This window comes from Pongo pygmaeus, chromosome 18, assembly GCF_028885625.2.
Source record: "Pongo pygmaeus isolate AG05252 chromosome 18, NHGRI_mPonPyg2-v2.0_pri, whole genome shotgun sequence".
Lineage (NCBI taxonomy): Eukaryota > Metazoa > Chordata > Mammalia > Primates > Hominidae > Pongo > Pongo pygmaeus.
Genome location: NC_072391.2, coordinates 33,550,329 through 33,571,104, shown reverse-complemented (window position 1 = coordinate 33,571,104; position 20,776 = coordinate 33,550,329). Strand labels below are relative to the sequence as shown.

The 20,776-nt window shown below is 42.3% G+C and overlaps 1 long non-coding RNA gene across 1 annotated transcript; it reads left to right on the top strand.

The window, feature by feature from the left end:
- Nucleotides 1–93: 93 nt before the first annotated feature.
- On the top strand, nucleotides 94–20,306 carry LOC134738541 (uncharacterized). The gene is made up of 4 exons (XR_010124295.1): nucleotides 94–197; nucleotides 11,928–12,084; nucleotides 12,431–12,617; nucleotides 20,195–20,306. It is a non-coding gene; the product is annotated as an uncharacterized LOC134738541 (long non-coding RNA).
- Nucleotides 20,307–20,776: the final 470 nt, after the last annotated feature.

The window sequence follows — 20,776 nt, the reverse complement described above, 5'->3', positions numbered from 1 at the left end:
GAGCTGCGGCCGGCGGGGCCAGCGGGCGCGCGCGCGGTCCGCCCAGCTGGGCCGCTCACGTGACGCGCCTCCCGGCACCGCCCGCCCCGTGCTGAAGCCGCCTCAGCCGCCATGTTCACTGTGGGACGATAGCTGCCTCTCCAGCCGGACGCGATGCCTGGAGGCTGCGGGCGCGGTCCTGCTGCCTGAAGCCCGAGGTAGGCCATGTCTAGTGTGGGCGCGGTCCCGGCTTGGAGGAAAAGGCTGGGCTCCCGGTGGATGGTGGATCCCTGGAGTGGGTCTCTGTCTTTGCTGATCAGATGGCAGAGGCGGGAACGTGCAGGAATCAGGATGCTGTCAGTTACCAGACCGTGCAAGAGCTGGTGGACATGGCCCTGACAGGTCCTGGGCAAGTCAGCCCTGTCTGGCTCCCAAGGGACGTTGCAGATACCTACCGTCTGGGTGCCAGCGGAGTGCAGTCACAGACCCTGGCACGTCCCAGCGGGCTTTTCTTCCTGGCTGCACCTTGGAGTCCCAGCGAAACGCTGTTATCATAACTACCTTCCTTTTCATTCCAGCCTTTAAAACTCCGCCGGGGTCTCCCATCATCCATCCATCCATTCATTCATTCACTCACTCATTCATTCAACAGTTACTGGGGATATTGCAAAGAATTAAATCTATTAAATTAGAATCAAATGTCATATCCCCAGCGGATTAAATTAGCACGGTTTCTACCTGCCCTCTTGCAGCTTACATTCCTACTGGGTGTTTACAATAGCTGTTGTGTTCCACACATTATGCCAAGCATGCAATATTTTCTTTAATCTTTAATTCACCATCTTTGAGATTGGTACAGTTCTTATCTGATTCAAACACAAGTTTTATTCACAACCCCTATACTTGACCTCTAAACCAAAGGTCACGAATCCACAATATCACAGGTCACAAACCCACAAATGAGTGAAGAATCCTGGTGTTTGAATTATCATATTGACTTTCAAGTGACTTGGGTCTCAGTGTTGGGGGAAATATAAGGAATGATGAGGACTATAGCAAACTTCAAATTAACATCTTTCTAAAGAGATGGCTGCCACTCAGCTCCAGCCAGTTGTTCCCATGTGAGAATAGGAGCTCAGCGTTACCAGATCATCTGATGTTTTAAGAGAAGGCAGAAATCCTATTTTTAAACGTTGGTTCCATTAAAAAAAATAGTGCAGGGAGCAAAAAATAGTACATCTTTGGGATGCCTTTAGTCCAAAATCAACTAGTATATGACCTCCTCTCTATAGGCTTCCGTCTGCTAAAAGGGCTAGTCTGAGTCCTGAGGCAGACGAGAGAAATCAGGGAAGGGAGAGCCCTTCCTCCTTTTTAAAACATGAAGGCCACCTTACACCACGTTTCAAAGTAAATGGTTTTTACCTTTGACCTCCCTCCCCATTGTAAGTAGGGCTCTATGATGACATCTCCAGGGTGCTCTGCACTGTCCCTAATCACCTCCACTCTCCTCTTAGTCAAAATTCTTATCCGGACACCAGGAAGAAAGCCATCTGATTATTCACACTAAAATGTGAATGCAATGGCCCTGAACTTCTGGGCAGTTTGATCCAGACTCCAGGGCCTTTGCTGGAGCTGTTCCCTCTCCCTTGAACCTTTCCTTAGCTAACTTAGAACCTTTCTACTTAGTTAACTTCCCTTCATCCTTAAAGTCTCACCTTAGATATCACCCCCTCCAGGAGATGTCCCTTCCACAGGCTGTCTTGGCACCTCTCATTCATGACACTGACTTGACCATATTGCAATTCAGTTTACAATCATCACCTTCACTAATATTGTGGGCTTCAACCCAGCAGAGACCCATCTTACTCATTATTGGGTACCCAGTAAGGTAGCCATCATGTAACAGGTTATTTGGCAACTTTATACCTAAACAATGTCGTGTGTGTGTGTGTGTGTGTGTGTGTGTGTGTGAGATGGAGTCTCACTCTAACACCCAGGCTGGAGTGCAGTGGTGGGATCTCGGCTCACTGCAACCCCCATCTCCTGGGTTCAAGCAATCCTCCTGCCTCAGCCTCCTGAATAGCTGGGATTACAGGCACTTGCCAGCACACCTGGCTAATTTTGTTTTTTGTTTTTCGTTTTGTTTTGTGAGAAGCAGCAAGATTTATTGTGAAGAGCGAAAGAACAAAGCTTCCACAGCGTGGAAGGGGACCCGAGCGTGTTGCCCTAATTTTTGTATTTTTAGTAGAGACGGGGTTTACCCCTTACCCTAAGCTCGGGAAACATAAATTAGAAACAACAGTGCAGTGAATATTATCATGACCTATACCTTGTCCATCCTGTAGCTATCTCCTTAGGCTGAAACCTTGGACCAAAGGGTATGCATATTCCATATGTGACACCTATTGTCAAGCTGACCCCCAGAAAGGTTTTATCCTGCCAGCAATGAATGGGAAATGCACATTTCCCAATCCCAACATACTGTTGAGTTTTCCAGTCTTTTTCACATTGACAATTTTGATGAACAAAACATGGCATATTAATGCACTTTTTGTTTGTACGAGTAAGGTTGAACATCATGTGCCAGTCTCTCTGCTATCCAACATCTAAACCAACTTCCTGTCTGCAGGGGATACCAAATTAGGCAGGACAACTCAAGATCCCATTATGAAAACTGGGTAGGGTGGCAGGGAGCAGGTATTCCCCTTCCTACCCCTGGAAGCTACAGCCCAGGAAGATGACCTAAAAAAGACCACCGCCGGGTGCAGTGGCTCATGCCTGTAATCTCAGCACAGGCAGACAGAGACGGGAAGAGTTTGAGACCAGGCTGGGCAACATCATGAGATCCCATCTCTAAAAAAAATAGATAAATAAGCCTGGTGTGGTGGTGCACTTCTGTAGTCCCAGCTACTCAGGAGGCTGAGGTGGAAGGATTACTTGAGCCTAGGAGGTGGAGGCTGCAATGAGCTATGATCGTGCCACTGCCCTCCAGCTTGGGTGACAGAGCAAGACCAACTATATGTTCCTATCTAGACTTTGGCTCTAGAAGTATTGATACATGGTTCGTTGGAGATAATGCAGTGAATCAATGAATCTAGCAGCTATATATTTAGCAGTGTGACAGTACGGTGGTATACAGTGTGGGGGTGGTAGCAGCAAGTGTCCAGCTGCTACTCTAGTGTCAAGTTCTTACTGGTGTCTGCCTCCCTGGGTTTCTGCCCAAGCCTGTTTCTCCGGCTCTGTTCTTTCTGTGAGCTAACCTGATAGGTTTCCTGTAAATTCGTTTATTGGGGAAACAAACCAGTGTCAGTTTCTGCTGTTTGCAATCAAGAAAACAACTAGGAATACCTTTTAATTAGCGATTTTATTTTTACTGGTGTGATTCACCTGCACACACCATTTGCCCATTATTCTTTTCAGTGTATTCCTTTACAGATATTATCTCATAGAAGTTTTTTGTTTGTTTGTTTTGTTTTTGAGATGGAGTCTCACTCCATCGCCCAAGCTAGAGTGCAGTGACACGATCTCAGCTCACTGCAACCTCTGCCTCTTGGGTTCAGGCCATTCTCGTGCCTCAGCCTCCCAAGTAGCTGGGATTACAGGCATGTACCACGTCGCCTGGCTCATTTTGTACTATTATTATTATTATTATTATCATTATTATTATTTTGAGACAGAGTCTTGCTCTGTCGCCAGGCTGGAGTGCAGTGGCACAATCTCAGCTCACTGCAACCTCTGCCTCCCGGGTTCAAGCGACTCTCCTGCCTCAGCCTCCTGAGTAGCTGGGACTACAGGCACCCACCACCACACCCAGCTAATTTTTGTATTTTTAGTAGAGATGGGGTTTCACCATGTTGGCCAGGATAGTCTCGATCTCTTAACCTCGTGATCTGCCCGCCTCGGCCTCCCAAAGTGCTGAATTACAGTCGTGAGCCCCTGCGCCCAGCCAAATTTGTGTATTTTTAGTAGAGACAGGGTTTCACCATGTTGGCCAGGCTGGTCTCGAGCTCCTGACCTCAAATGATCCGCCTGCCTTGGCCTCCCAAAGTGCTGGGATTACAGGCATGAGCCACTACACCTGGTCCATAAAATTATTTTTTATATAAATTATATTATTTTTCAGTCATACCATTCCCTACTTCCCTTTCAACCATGTTTACAGTGTTTTCATATTGTATAGAGAACTTAAATTATTATTTTTATTTTATTATTATTTTTGAGACACGGTCTCACTCCGTCATCCAGACTGGAGTGCAGTGGTGTGATCATGGCTCACTGCAGCCTTGACTTCCCGGGCTCAAACGATCCTCCCACCTCAGCCTCCTCAGTAGCTGGGATTACAGGTGCATGCCACCATGCCCAGCTAACTTTTTGTATTTTTAGCAGAGACAGGGTTTCATCACGTTACCTAGGCTGGTTGCAAACTCCTAGGTTCAAGCCATCTACCCACCCAAGCCATCCACACGCCTCAGCCTCCCAAAGTGCTAGGATTACAGATGTAAGCCACTAAGCCCAGCCTAAATTATTTTATATAGTAAAACAGATTAGTCTTTTTCATAAAGATTTACAATCTTTTTGACATACTTAGCCTTCCCCCACTCCAAGATCATAAGAATATTCATCTGTATTTTAATTTAGTGCAGTTCTGGGTTTTTTTCTTATTATTATGCTCTCCATCTGGAATTTATTTTTGCATGAGAAATGAGGTAGGGATCTTGCCTTTTCTGCATGCTACATGGCTAGCCAATTGTGTCAGCAGCATTTTTAAATGTAATTTTCCCACTACTTTAAAATGCTGCTTTTATCACCTATTAAATGCCCCGTATATTTAAGATTTTTAAAAATTCTGTTCTATCCCATTGATAAGCCTCTGTATTCCAGGATAGCATAGGTTTAGAATATGCTGAAATGTTTGATAGAGCATTATCTCCTGGTATTTTATTACTGTCTGTTTGCTTATTCTCTCAAATGAATTTAATCCTTTAGGGGGGTTAATTTATATAGATTAAGTTAAGGAAAACTGGCATCACCACAATATTTATCTTCTTATCTGAGAATAAAGTCTGTCTTCAAAAAATTATACAAGCGCTTTTAATGCCCCTCCCAGTACTATAGTTTCCTCCCATAGGTCTTGCATAATACTAGTAAGTTTATTCCTATTGGTTGCTATTATGAATGGGATATTTTATGTCATTATATTTTCTGTTGTTTGTCTACAGGAAAAAAGAATATTTTTGTAACCAGCCACCTTGATGTACTTTAGTTCTTTCTCATAATTTTCAGTTGATCCTGTTGGGTTTTTCAGGAATTTATATCAACACACTGGATAAAAACCTTGCCACTTTGTTTATAATAGTTGTACCTCATCTTTTTTTTCTCTTGTCTAATTGCCCTTCCAGAATTTTGTCTGTAATAGTAAGGAGAGTAGGAAAGCCTGCATTGTTTCTGCCTTTAAAAGCATTTCATTCAGTGCTTTACCATTAAGCATGCTTGCTTTTGGTTTGAGATATATATTATTTATTGCGTTAAAGCGGTATCCATGTATTCCTATTTCAGGAAGGGTTATTATCAGGAATTGGTCTTGAATTTTATCAAATGCCTTCTGGGCATCAACAGAGATGACCCTTTGCATTTTTCTCCTTTGACCTGTATACCCATCGTAAGTTCTTAGTTGCAAACAACATAAATGACTTTTGCTAACTTAAGCAGAAAAGGAGATCTTTAGAAGGATATCAACAGCTCACATAACTGCTAGAAAAGCTTCAGAATCAGACTTAGGAAACCAAGGAAGACAGTACATAGCCAGGACTCTGCTCCAGAAAATGCTGCTTAAGATGTCACTGTTGGTGCCATTGGTGAAGCTGGCACCACCTTCAGGCAGTGGTAGCCGCACCACTTGCCTCTTAGTTCTGCTGTAGCCACTATGTAACCTTGAATAACTTCCAAATGTCTCTGAACTTTTGCTTTCCTATCTGATATAGTTTAGATATTTTTCCCCTCCAAATTTTATGTTGAAATGTGATCCCTGGCCGGGTGCAGTGGCAGACACCTGTAATCCCAACACTTTGGAGGCCAAAGGTGGGAAGATTGCTTGAGCCCAGGAATTTAAGACCAGCCTGGGCAACATAGAGGGAACCCATCTGTACAAAAAAATAAAATAAAATAGCGAGACATGGTGGTGCATACCTGTAGGTGCAGCTACTTGGGAGGCTGAGGTGGGAGAATCACCTGAGCTCAGGTAGTCAAGGCTGCAGTGAACTGTGATCATGCTGCTGCCCTCCAACCTGGGTGACAAGAGCAAGACCCTGTCTCAAAAAAGAAGAGAATAGAATAGAAGAGTCGAGAAGGGAAGGGAAGACAGGAAGGGAAAGGAAGGGAATGGAAGAGAAGGGGAGGGGAGGGGAAGGGAGGGAAAAGAGAAGGGAGGGGAAGGGAAGGGAAGACAAAAAAGAAAAGAAAAGAGATCCAGGAAAGGAAAAAAAGGAGAGGAGGGAGAGGAGAGGAGAGGGGAGGGGAGGGTCGCTGATGTTGAAGGCGGGTCCTAGTGGGAGGTGTTTGAGTCATGGGAGCAGATCCCTCATGAATGGCTTGGTTCAGTCCTCGAAGTAACGAGTGAGTTCTCACTCTGTTGGTTCACAGGAGATCCAAATGTTAAAAAGAGCCTGGCACCTCCTCCCTTCCTTCTTGCTCCCTTTCTCACCATGTGATGCAGCTGAGTCCCTTTCACCTTCTGCCATAAGTGGAAGCATCAGACTGGCACAGTGCTTCTTGTACAGCCTGCAGAACCATGAGCCAAAAGAAACTCTTTCCTTTGTAAATTACCCAGTTTTGGGTATTCCTTTATAACAATGCAAAATGGACCAATATAATACCTTCAGCATTCTGAGCTCAAAATGGAAGCATCCATTTGGTTGGGCTAGGTCCTAGGTCTGGTCACTGGCAGCTGGAAAGTAGGGAAGGAACCATCATCTTCCTCCAGCTTCCATAGTGGGAGACAAAGCTGGGGACAGGCTGGACGCAATGGCTCAGGCTTGTAATCCCAGCACTTTGGGAGGCGGAGGCAGGAGGATCCACTTGAGGCTGGGAGTTACAGGTTGCAGTGAGCTGTGATTGCGCGGCTGCACTCCAGCATAGGCGACAGAGCAAGATCCTATCTCAAAAAAAAAAAAAAAAAGATTTTGGGGGTGTCACAGTGAAAATACAAAGTATTTTCCATGCTAGGGGAAGACAACAGAAAATAAGTGAACACACAAATACTGTGTGTAATATAATTTCAGCTACTGTTAATTGCTTGGAAGAAAAACTAAACCAAGAAAAGAGACAGGAAGTGGTGGGCAGAGAGGATGTTATGTAGAATGTTGAAGATAGCCTCTCTGAGGAAAGATATTTGAGCAGGGAACTGAATGAGGTGTGGCAACAAGCAGCTGTGGAAATCTGGGGACCATCCAGACAGAGGCAAGAGGAACTGCAAAAGGCCCAAGTTGGAAACAAATCTGGCCTGTTCCAAGAAGAACAAGCAAATCAGAGTGGCTGCCACGAACTGAGCAAAGCAGGAAATGGCCAAAGATGAGGTGGAAGAGACAGGCAAAGGATCAGAAAATGTAAGACCTCGTTCCAGGAGTTTGAGACCACCCTGGGCAACATGGTAAAACCCCCATTTCTAATTTTTTTTTTTTTTTTTGAGACAGGGTCTTGCTCTTTCACCCAGGCTGGAGTGCAGTGGCACAATCACGGCTCACTGCAGCCTCTACCTCCCAGGCTCAAGCAATCCTCCCACCTTAGCTTCCTGAGTAGCTGGAACTATAGGTGCCTGTCACCACACTCTGCTAATTTTTTGTATTCTTTTGTAGAGACAGGATTTTGCCATGGTGCCAGGCTGGTCTCAAACTCCCGAACTCAAGTGATCCTCCCACCTCAGCTTCCCAAAGTGCTGGGATTACAGGCATGAGCCACCATGCCTGGCAGGCAAAAACAAAAAAACAAAACAAAACAAAACAAAAGAAGAAAAAAGAGATTTGAAAAAATTAGTCAGGTGTGGCGGCTAATTAAAAAAAAATACAACTATAGTCCCAACTACATGGGAGGCTGAGGCAGAAAGACTTCTTGAGCCCAAGAATTTGAGGCTTCAGTGAGCTATGATCGCACTGCACTCCAGCCTGCAGACAGAGCAAGAAATAAAAAATAAATAGGCAGGCGCGGTGGCTCACGCCTGTAATCCCAGCACTTTGGGAGGCCAACGCAGGCAGATCATGAGGTCAGGAGTTCAAGACCAGCCTGGCCAACATGGTGAAACCCCATCTTTACTAAAAATACAAAAATTAGCCCAGTGCAGTGGCAGGTACCTGTAATCCCGGCTACTCGGGAGGCTGTGCCCGGCTGTGGGCTATTATCTTTAACAGTGAAATACTAAAAGGTTGTGCTTGTGAGGTGGGGCTTTTCAACTCAGAGGACCAAACGTAAGATGTTCAGAAGGAAGCCAGCCATTTGTGTCAGATCCTCAAATGTCACCACATGCAGACCTTTTCAGAGCCTTGTCTATTTCTCCTGAAAAGAATGCCCAGTTTCCTGCTGTGGCCTACACCAGTCTGGGACCAAAAGGCAGAAATAGATTAGGTAGGGGCTGATGTCTTAATCTTTAGGTTGCAATCTTCTATTGGTTCCCCAGTTTTCAGGATTATTTTTCTTTCCAGCCCTTTACTAGGTAAAGGACTTGCTTGCTGAACTTGGAGCCTTGCTTCTCCGAACTTGGAGCGTCTCCAGTTTAATGTCTTTGTTGACTGCACTTCATGCTGGAGGGCGGGGGCTAGAAGTGTAATTGCCTGGATGTGTGCGATAAGTGAGGTTCCCTAAGGGTCTAAACATATAGACTTTCAACTAGGGTCCCTATGTTAAGCCCCATGCTTAAGCTTACCCAGGTTTTGCTGCATCTGATGCTTCCAATTCCCGACTATGTTAGTTAGGGCTGTGTGATGGTTAATACTGAGTGTCAACTTGATTGGATTGAAGGATGCAAAGTATTGTTCCTGGGTGTGTCTGTGAGGGTTGCCAAAGAGATTAATATTTGATCCAGTGGACTGGGAGAGGCAGACCCACCCTCAATCTGGGTGGGCACCATCTAGTCAGCTGCCAGTGTGGTTAGAATAAAAGCAGGCCACAGAACGTGGAAGGACTTGACTTGCTGAGTCTTCTGGCCTTCATCTTTCTCCTGTGCTGGATGCTTCCTGCCCTTGAACATCGGACTCCAACTTTTTTGGCTTTTGGACTCTTGGACTTACACCAGTGGTTTGCCAGGGGCTCTTGAGCCTTTGGCCACAGACCGAAGGCTGCACTATCAGCTTCCCAATTTTTGAGGTTTGGGGACTTGGACTGGCTTCCTGGCTCCTCAGCTTGCAGATGTCCTATTGTGGGACTTCACCTTGTGATTGTTTGAGTGAATTCTTAATAAAATCCCTTTCATATACACATCCATCCTATTAGTTCTGTCCCTTTCAAAAACCCTGACTAATGCAGCCTCCCATAACCAAAAATCACAGATCGGGTGGCTTAAACAACAGACATTTATTTTTTCACAATTTAGGAGGCTGAAAGTCTGAGATTAAGGTGTTGGCGGGGTTGATTTCTTCTGAGACCTCTCTCCCTAGTTTGTAGATGGCCACCTTCTCATCCCCAGGTCTTCACATGGTCTTCCCTCTGTGTCTGTGTCCCAATCTCTCTTCTTATAAGGACACCAGTCATATTGGATTATGGCTCACCCAAATGACCTCATTTAACATGAATTTCCTCTTTAAAAACTATCTCCAAGTACAATCATATTCTGAGTTACTAGGGGTTAAGACTTCAACATATATGTTTTGGAGGAGGCCAGGCGTGGTGGCTCATGCCTGTAACCCCAGCACTTCGGGAGGCCAAGGCGGGTGGATCACTTGAGGCCAGGAGTTCCAGACCAGCCTGGGCAACATGGCAAAACTCTGTCTCTATTAAAAATACAAAAAAATTAGCTGGGAGTGGTGGCACACTGTAATCCTAGGTACTCAGGAGGCTGAGGCATGAGAATTGCCTGAACCTGGGAGGTGGAGCTTGCAGTGAGCCAAGATTGTGTCACTATACTCCAGGCTGGGCAGCAGAGTGAGATTCCATCTCAAAATAAATAAATAAATAAATAAATAAATAAATAAAAATAAATGAATAAATTTTGGAGGAACACAATCCAGTCCGTAACACTGACATGTTAGAGACTCTGTGAAGATGTGTGTAAGAGTTAAAGAAAAAGGAAAGAAACATGAAAAGTGGCTCAACAAAGACAGGTTTATTTTGGAGAATAAACCTAAGAGGGGCTTCTGGCTGATTTCTGTCGGAAGTGCTCTCTCTTACAGACTAAGAGTATTTTTCAGTTTTAGGGTGAGAGAGCTTATTATAGGCTTATGGGGGAGAAGTTCATGGCAGGGCTGGAATTTCTCTGGTCAGAGGGGAGGTTATCTTGGGGCTAACATCTCTCTGGTCAGAGGGGAGGTTGTCTCGGGGCTGGCATATCTCTGGTCGAGGAGGGGTTTGGAATGTTTCTGGTCAGAGACGTCGTTTGTGGTTTATGTTCATGTTGACCTTAGCCATTAGGTTGATGCCCTTTAGAATTAGGCAGTTTTTGATCAAGGGGAACTTTAGAATGGCAGTGCTTGTCCAAGATGGCGATGCTCCTGCTCTGTCAATGTGCATGCTGTTGGCTTCCTCTCTGCAAGTATTTGAGAGTCACAATTCCCAGTACTGCTAGTATCTTTTCCTGACTTCCAGCTTTTTGAAACCTCTTGACATCTCTCTGCTGGATTGTCTGTTATTAACCTGACAGCATTCCCTCCCTCTTCTACAGTGTTCTGTGCATCACAGAATTTCATTTTCAAGAATCTCTTTCTTAGAGTTTGCCAATGAGAGGTACTTGCAGAGATTTGGAAGACAAAAGAAAAAGCTGTTCTTTGGCAGCAGTTGTGGGCAGACTGGATGAATAAAACTGCAGACCTGAGGTCTCATTGGCTTCCAGGCATGCTGTTGCAAATGACCCATCTCAGGGCTATGGGTTGCCAAGAAGACAGTAACTCAGTCTTCACAGAGCTCTTGAGCAGAGATGAGATGAGCGAGACGTGAGTGAGAGAGGGTTGTGCAAGTGCAGGATTGGATGTTGTTTTTGCTAAAAATTCGGACATTTTGTTGATCATGGATTTTTTCAATTGTTTGTTTTTAAAAAATATTGCATTGAAATGTTAATTAGCTGGATTGGTTCTTTCTGCAATGCGTGCATAGATCAAAACATTGCATGGTACTCCATAAACACATAATTATTCCTTGTCAATGAAAAAAAAATTTTTGATGGGCATGGTGGCTCCAGCCTATAGTCCCAGCTACTTGGCAGGCTGAAGTGGGAGGATTGCTTGAGGCCAGGAGTTGGAGACCAGCCTGGGCAACATAGCAAGACCCCTCACCTCTATAAATAAATAAATAATGCTTAAAAATATATTGCATGGCTGGGTGCAGTGGTTCACACCTGTAATCCTAGCACTTTGGGAGGCCAAGGCGGGTGGATCACTTGAGGTCAGGAGTTTGAGACCAACCTGGCCAACATGGTGAAATCCTGACTCTACTAAAAATACAAACATTAGCCAGGTGTGGTGGTGGGTGTGTGTAATTCCAGCTACTCGGGAGGCTGAGGCAGGAGAATCACTTGAATCCGAGAGGCAGAGGTTGCAGTGAGTGAAGATCATGCCACTGCACTCCAACCTGGGCAACAGAGTGAGACTCTGTCTCCAAAACATATATATATATGTGTGTGTGTGTGTGTGTGTGTGTGTGTGTGTGTGTGTATGTGTATATATATGTGTGTATATATGTGTATATATGTGTATATATGTATATATTGCACTAAAATATTCTTTGATGCCCCCTTAAAACTTGTACCTGAGAAGACTGCCTCACTAGTCCTACTCCAGTTCCAGCCCAGCCCTTAAAAGATGCACAGAGTTTCCATGGGAGGCCATGAGATTCACTCACTTCAGTGCTATCGTTTAAGACTGGTGGCAGTGGCTTGCCTGCCCTTCATTTCTCCAGCCTTCCAATGGTGGGGTAAGCCTGAAATTCCCCATATTCAAACCTTTCCTACTTGAAATATACAAGTTGGTTTCTGCTTTTCCAGTGGAATCTTGACTTACACAATCTCTCATTGACTGGGTTCTCCTCTTCTGAGCTCTCTCTTGTGGATCTACATCTTTTTTACTCTTTTACTCTGATTTTAGTAAAATTCTGGCATGGAGCAGAAGAAAATTGATATGTTTAACTGACACCAGTTTTCTAAAAATTCCTCCTCTATCCTCAAATTTCATTTCTAAAGTTTTGAATTCAAGTACACATTATCCATTGCATTATATACATGGTCACTGACAGCATCTTCTAAATTTTTGTTTTTGCCCAGGTAATCTTCAGCACTCTTTACCAAGTCCCCGTGAGGTCCTTTTTTTTTTTTTTTTTTTTTTAAAGACAGAGTCTCACCCTGTCGACCAGGCTGGAGTGCAATGGTATGATCTCGGCTCACTGCAACCTCTGCCTCCTGGGTTCAAGCGATTCTTCTCCCTCAGCCTCCCAAGTAGCTGGGTTTACAGGTGTGTGCCACTATGCCTGGCTAATTTTTTGTATTGTTAGTAGAGACGGGGTTTTGCCATGTTGGCCAGGCTGATCTCGAACTCCTGAGCTCAGGCTCAGGTGATCTGCCTGCCTTGGCCTCCCAAAGTGATGAGATTACAGGCATGAGCCACTGCACCCAGACTAAAGATTTGATAGAAGAGGGAAGAAGAGTTGGAAAATAAACTTGCAGAAATCTCCTAAAAAGTAGAATAGAAAAAAAAAAAAGATGCAAAGAAAAGAGAAAATCAACAAAATTAGATAATTCGTTGAACATTAAAAATCACCTGACAGGAGTCATACAAGAAGAGCAGTAATCTCCATCAGAAAATAATAGAAGAAAATGTCCAGAACTGAAGAACATGAGCGTCCAGATTAAAAGCATCCAGCACAATGTATTTTTAAAAGACCCATGCCTAAGCATGAATTATTTTGATGCTAAAGTAATGACAAAACCACAATTCCTTTTGCACTAACCTAATAGGAAATTTTAGAACACCAAAAACAGACATATCTTTGAAATGTCTATAATGAAAAAGCACAGGCCACAGAGTTACGTTAAAAACTAACATTGGGAGGCTGAGGTGGGTGGATTACTTGAGGCCAGGAGTTTGAGACCAACCTGGCCAACATGGTGAAACCCTGTCTTTACTAAAATAAACAAAAAATCAGCCGGGCATGGTGGCGCACCTGTGGTCCCAGCTGCTTAGGAAGCTGAAGCATGAAAATCCCTTGAACCTGGAAGACGGAGGTTGCAGTGAACTAAGATGGCGCCACTGCACTCTAACTCAGAGTAAGACTGTCTCAAAATAAATAAATAAGTAAGTAAATAAATAAATAAATAAATGTGACAATCAGAAAAAAAGACCATCAGAATGTCCTCAGACTTCCAAAAGCAACACAAGAAGCAAAACACAATGAAATAATGCTTTCAAAATAAGGAGGAACTAGTATTTCCAATATCCAAACTATCAATCAAGTGTGAGGATGGAATAAAGGCATTTTCATGCATTGCCTCAAAAAATGTACTTCTTATGACTTCTTTGTCAGGAAGCTATTGGAAAATATGGTCAACCAAAATGAGAGATTAAGCCATAAAGATCGGCAGGAGAGCCAGGGTACAGAAAACAACACAGAGAGAGGCCAAAGAAAATTCCAGAATGCTTAGAGAACAACCAGTTCAGACTGAGTAAAATTATAGGAGGCCCTAGGAGAGATATGTCCAGGGAGGGGGAAAAGAGAAACTTGATGTGCCTGACTACATGAAAAAAATATTTTTAGCAGAATTTTGCAATTCTGTTGGAGAGCTTAGAAAGAATTAGAGACAGCAGCCAGGCACAGTGGCTTACGCCTGTAATCCCAGCACTTTGGGAGGCTGAGATGGGCAGATCACCTGAGATCGAGAGTTCAAGACCAGCCTGACCAACATGGCACATAAGAGGTACACCTTTCAGTTCACAGATATGGTACATAAGAGGTACACCAGGGTGAACTCAAACATATTCAGATCTGGTGCCTTGGGGGAAAATCTATAGATTGGGTGGGTGAGAAGTCACCACTTCAGTATCAGATGATGCTTGATTAAGAAAGTGTTCTCCAAATGTGGCAATCATGATCAAGGTTAAAGTTAAAGTTAGCACTAGTTATAACAAAGGTGTGGTTGGTGGTGTCTCAGAAGCAAATAAAAGTTGTCAGTTGCTAAGGATGTGTTCATCATTTTTTTCCACATGCTGTCATGCTGACTGCGTAGTTAAACATCTCTGTAAGTAGAAACAACTTCACTGTAAGCGCTATGTAAGCCTGGTGCAGGGGGCATTTTCTTCATTCCCAAAAAAGTTTTACATACACTACCTGTAATATTGAAACTTAGGGACAACTGGGGACCATGTGTGAAGGCCCCCAGAAATCTCTTCAGTTAGCAAGGATATGTTTGGTAAAGCAACACAGAAATTAAACAAAGTTTGAAACTATTGTTATTGCTTAACTTCTACTTTATTGGCAATAACTGAGACCAGACAACCCTCCTGGGCAAAATTACCTAAGAAAACAAGCTTGCACACATTAAAGTTTGAAACCCATCTGTCCTACACTGATCTTTTCCAGGAATTAAATGTGTTCAGTTTTTCCTTTGGTTGTTCCCCTTTCCAATAATCTCAAGGCCAGGGCTGTCCTGCTTCTACAGGTGACATGACAGTTATGGGCCTGGAAGGAGATGAGCTGACAGCATCCCTTCTTTATAACCAAGTCTCAGGGACCACCATCCACACACACAGACTCACTCTGGGACTCTGCTGGGCAAATGGATGTTTCTCAGCTTTAGTAAAAGTGAGTGATCAAGACTTACATGGGTAGTGGCAGGAGGATTTTCTCAATGATGTAGATAACTCTCTCATAATTTTCTTCTTGTGTCTCACTGAATTATAACCATTTCCAGATAAAAATATAAATTTTAATATCATGAGCACACAAATTTACAGATGCTTGAAAGTATATTTGTAGTTTTGTAATGGTATATGTTATATGTAAGACGTTTATTTAGAAACAGAATGCTTGTTTTTCGGTCACGTAAGGAAAAATTAGCATTTAAACAAAAAGTTTTTTTTAGCAAGGCAATTTTACTTTCTGCAGAAAGGGTGCTCCTTGCAGATGGAAAAATGGCAAGAGCACATTTGAACAAGGGAGGGAAGCAATTTTTATTTTTTATGTAGCTTGTCCCTGCTCTTGTGTCTTTTTATTGGCTGGAGCCAGACTTCATAATTTAAATTAAAACCTGATTGGCTAATAACTTAAAATTTTTTAAATAGGTAAAAGCAATGGAAAGATAAGTGAAAAGAGAAAGTTGTTTATGAAAGGACTTAGAAAAGTAATAACATTCCTAAATAAGGAAGTGACATAGGCTGTGAGCTGGGACATGCCTGTGAGCACATCCAGGACAGATATTTCAGTTAAGGCACAAGGACATAGATTGTACTATGTGCCTGTGAGCCTGTCTAACAGCTACATAGGATAGGGCTTAACAAAGAGTTATTAGCACAAAGTAAGGAGACTTGAAAGAAATTAGTCTTTAAAAGAAACTATTATTTCTAACACTTATTTATTCTTTAACAAGAATGGAAACTTTGAAGAGGAAATTTTTTACTTTCTGCAATTCCTTCCTTTTGATTTTATAGCTTTTTTCTTTAAAATTTTTTAACATGTTTTGGTTTAGCTGTTTTGCTTGAGTTTTTAAAAGAAAAAGTTTTTCTGGTTGGTGAAATGCCATGGTAAAAGGGATAGCCAATTGAACTAGAGCACAAGTATTGCTTTAATTATTTGGCAGAGTGTTCAGTAAAGGTCTTCTGCAATATTATTACATACCTGTTTGGTGATGAATAAGGGTGGACTGATGGGTCAGCTCTTGGAAGCGCCTGACCTCACTGCATTAAGTTTTCCAGGAACACTAAATTTTTCCCTTATTGTTGGAGACATGAGGTAAAATTGGTCTTGGAAGATGGAGGCTAGATGGCCCTCAGGGGCTGACCCGCAGGGTACTGCATTTTAGGAAATAGTAGCAAGAGCATTTTACACAGTTTATTATCTCAGGCTGTAGGATTTTGAAAAGGAGCTACCATGTAGTCCATGTTTTGTTGATTAGAGGACTATTTGAGTGGAAAGGGGACAACGTGGGCCTCTAGCCTACTGTGCACACAAGTGTAACAGTCACTTTTATTTAGATGCAGATGGAATATTTAATTTATTTTAACCAGCCATTTACATTTTGATATCCTGTTTTAATTGTTATTATTTGCTTTAGGTTTTTTATTTTTACTATAGAGACTTTGGTCTTGTTTTTGTGTCTGGGAGGAGTGATAACTAAACAGGCATTAAAAGTAGTAACTTGAGGTGAGTTAGATTTAGTTATATTAATAAGATAGGCAGTAGTTAAAGGGAAGAAAAAAAAAAGATAGATAGATTATGTTTTTTTAGCTTTGACTTGGTAGAGCTTAACCCTGGAACAATGGCCTATGACTTTGACGGTGATGACGCTTTTTTGACTCGGGTATGTGGTGTTCATTCTCTTCTGCTGTGGGAACGGCAGTCTTGGTGGTTAGCAGCACAAGGTAGGGTTTTTCTTAGGCTGGCTTGAGTTTTTCTTCTTTTTACCCTTTGATGAGGACATGGTTTCCAGGCTGATGCTGGTGTACTGGAAATTTTAGGAGTGGCACCTGTGCTAGAAGACTTTTAGTTTTGAGGAAAAGGAAAGTGGAAAATAAGTATGTAATTTTTGAGAAACTGATTTTTTTGTTGTTTTAAATGTGCAGATATCAGCCATGGAATGTAAGTAAGGCAACCTATAGGTGTTTTTTGACTTAAATTTCCTATTTCCTTTTTAAATTTTTACTTATGTGGTTTTTGAGGGACACTTTGGGGTCCCTCACAAAGTTAGAACTTTGCATATCCTGGGGCCTGAGGCCCCAAGGTGACGCCTCCCACTTCACTCCCCTTTCAGTGTAGCCTAGGGGACGCTGTGGCCCTGCCCCCTCTTAAGGTCCTGGCTTCCCTATGGCCTTTACTGCTACCATGCATTGCGGCCTTGGGGGGATGAGTGTCCTTGTGACTTACCCCACTGCCCCCAGACCTTGCTCCTGCCAGAGCCCCCACTGTCTAGCCCCTGCCCTTGGGCTGTGCCGTGCTATCTGACAGCCATTTGGCCCCCTCCCTTGCACCTGAAGTGTTTGTGTCCCCCCCGTCCCCCCCCCCACCACCCTCGCAGGCTCTCACTGCAGCCTCTGTAGGAGCCACTGGAGGTGGAAACTTGTTGGTATTAAACCTGTGCTGGAAGGCCCCAGTGGGTTTTTTGATGCAGTTGGAACAAGATTCTTTTAATAAGGGGTTTGGATAACATTTTTTAAAATTTTGGTTTAGCAATATTTATTTTCCTTCTGAATTTTCTTTAGCATCTATTTAAAAAAAAATGTTAATGTAGGTAAAAATTCGCATTCTTATGTTTTCTTATAATTTTTTTTCTAAAAGTATATTTTACTTTCCTTATATACCTTGCACACAAATTGCTTCTTTAATAGTTTTACATTTAGGAGGCTTAATTATTTTTAAATTATATAATATTTTTTGCATAAATTCCCTTTTATAAAATTTTTTAGGACTTTTACAATTTTTGACATGCCTTAACTTTTTGACTTTTTTTTACACTATTTTTTCCCTAGTCTTATTTTTTGTGTTTTTTTATCTTTGTTTTTTCCAGTCTTATTTTTTTACTTATTTTTTCCTTCTATCTCTTTCTTTCATTTGTGTTTTCTCCTTCTCTCTGTCATCTCCTGTTTCCTCTTTCTCTCACACTTACTTGTTGGGTGGGATCTTCATGGCCGCAGTCCATGCCCTGGGCCACTGTCAGCCTAGAGGCTCAGGAGATACCTGCTATAAGTTGCATGAGTTATTAACCCTGGGCCAGAGGGTCCCCTTGTTTTTCCTCCTTACTTTTATATCCACAGCCCTTACACCATTTATTTTTACCTTCTCCTTAAAGTACTGACCTTGCCTTCTTTCTTTTTGCATTCCTGAATTCCGTGAGTTTTTCCTTTTACCTCTTTTAGAAAACTTTGGAACTTGCCCAAAGATTTTTGCTTTTTGTCTCTGCCCTTCTCTTTCTCTGTCTGCTGGTCTTTCCCTGCCTCTGTCAGCTGCCCATGCTGCTATTTTCCCCTCTCTTTCCCCTTCCCCTAGGGAGCAGCTGGTGGGCATTGAGCTTAGCCTTTTTCTTCCCCCGAGAAGGGAAAGGGAAGTTTTGAATATATTTGTTTACTTCTGGAGGTTTGTGTGATGTTTAATCTCCCCCAATGGGGATTTTTCACCTCTTTTTTTAACCTCTAAGACATCCCAACTAAGGATTTTTTCACTGCCCCCCACCCCCACAGCTTTTCTTTCCTCTGTCTTGACTAAGGCATGCTTTACCACCCCTGTGATTTCTTTTACCTTGGTGTGCTTTAACCAAGGAATGCTTTACCACCCCACGGCTTTTTTCCCTTAGTTCTGACCACCAAGGAAATACTTTACCTGCTCCTCCAGTGTTTTCATTGTTTGGCTCATGCACAAGGTTGCCTGGTTTACATGGTATGTGAGGATCCTTTACTCCAGGTTGCCAACTGGTTTCTTTCTGCACTGCTGAGAATCTGGGTTTATTTTCATGCTGGGTGGGTTTTGATTCCTTACCCATAAGGCCACCATGATGAGGCAGTGGGTCCCCTCCTCATGAGAGAGGACTAGAGACCGACCCCAGAGGAGAATGTATGGGCCACCATTTTGTTACATGTAAAATGTTTATTTAGAAACAGAATGCTTGTTCCTTGGTACTGCAAGGAAAAATCAGCATTCAGACAAAAAGTTTTCTTAGCAAGGCAATTTTACTTTCTGCAGAAAGGGTGCTCCTCACAGATGGAACAATGGCGAGAGCACACCTGAACAAAGGAGGGAAGCAATTTTTATCCTTTATGCAGCTTGTCCCTGCTACCGTGTTCTATCTTCATTGACTGGAGCCAGACCTCACAATTTAAGCTAAAACCCGATTGGCCAATAACTTAAAACTTTTCTAAATAGGTAAAAGCAATGGAAAGACAAAGGAAAAGAGGAAGTTGCTTACAAAAGGACTTAGAAAATTAATAATGTTCCCAAATAAGGATGGGGCATAGGCTGTGAGCTGGGACATGCCAGTGAGCACATCCAGCACAGATGTCTTGGTTAAGGTACAAAGACATAGAATGTACTATGTGCCTGTGAACATGTCTAACAGCTACATAGGATAGGGCTTAACAAAGAGTTATTAGCACAAAGTAAGGAGACTTGAAGGAAGTTAGTCTTTAAAAGAAACTATTACTTCTAACACTTATGATTTATTCTTTAACAAGAAGGGAAACTTTGAAGAAAAATCTTTTTACTTTCTACAGTATATTTGAATTGAAATTTTACTTGACTATTTCTCATAATAAATTAATACAACAATAAATTATTTTTATGCATTTATGGAAAGTTTTATGTTTTAAGACACAATAATCTGAACTAACTCAGAATTCTTTAATTATGCTCTGTTTTTTTGGTTGAAAGTACTTAGTGTATTTCCAATAATATAAGATTATTTAGATAAGGATGTTGTAATGATTTGCAAACTTGAATGACACAGCATTCACGTATTATTTTAAAAATCTTCTAAATTCACTATCACTACTTTTTTCCCTTAAGGTTTCAATTATAGTTAACTCAGTAAAACATGTATTTGCAAAAACTGACAAGTAAGTTTCAAGTTAACTGTTGAAATTTACAAGTTAACATTATCTAAATTCAATAAGGTTAGTGCTTTCTAGTGTCTATGTGTCTTTAAAATGGAAAACAGAGGACACAATCAGGACACTTGAAAACAAAAGGAATAAAATGATAATGACAGAAATTGTCAATTATCTGTGGCTCACAAGGGCATCAAAACCTCAAAAAACTTGATCAGTAGAAAACTTCTCTGTCCCTGCTCACTAGAGGAGTTTGAGTTTTCCTTAAAATGTGTCTTGCATTTCAGGTAGACGAGAAAGATGTCTGAGAGCATGGGTCTTGATTAATCTTGATCAGAGTTCCTGAGCACAAAGGATATGCCCTCCATTTCCTTCCTAATAAAACAATTGGTCCAATTCATATGATTGTGAACTTCTCATTAATGTGTGGCACAGGGATTTGATGGTAAAATATCTTAGTCTTTAGAAAAAGAAAGTGTTATATTTTAATCATAACTTTTCAGTTCTGGTAGTTAGAAAAACACACTGCCAGCCAGGATTTTAAGGCTTCCAAAAATTTCTAGCACAGGATTTTGGATCAAATTCCTCCAGTGTGTTTCTGTCCCCTACCTCTGCAGTGATATTTCTCATGCCCATGTGTTTCCTCAATCGAGCCAAGAATAAAATGTCTTCAGATTATGAATGTCCACAGTGAGCATTGTACTTCCAGATGCACCATACTCTTAAGTTAAATTGCTAAAGAATAGTAACTAGATGCGTTTCAGTTTTTTAGAGGTGTCTGGACCTTAACGTTGTTCTCTTGCCATTAGTACATTTCACAAATGATTTTCATGAAACTTGTTTAGCTGGGAAAGGTAATTCCCTTCCCT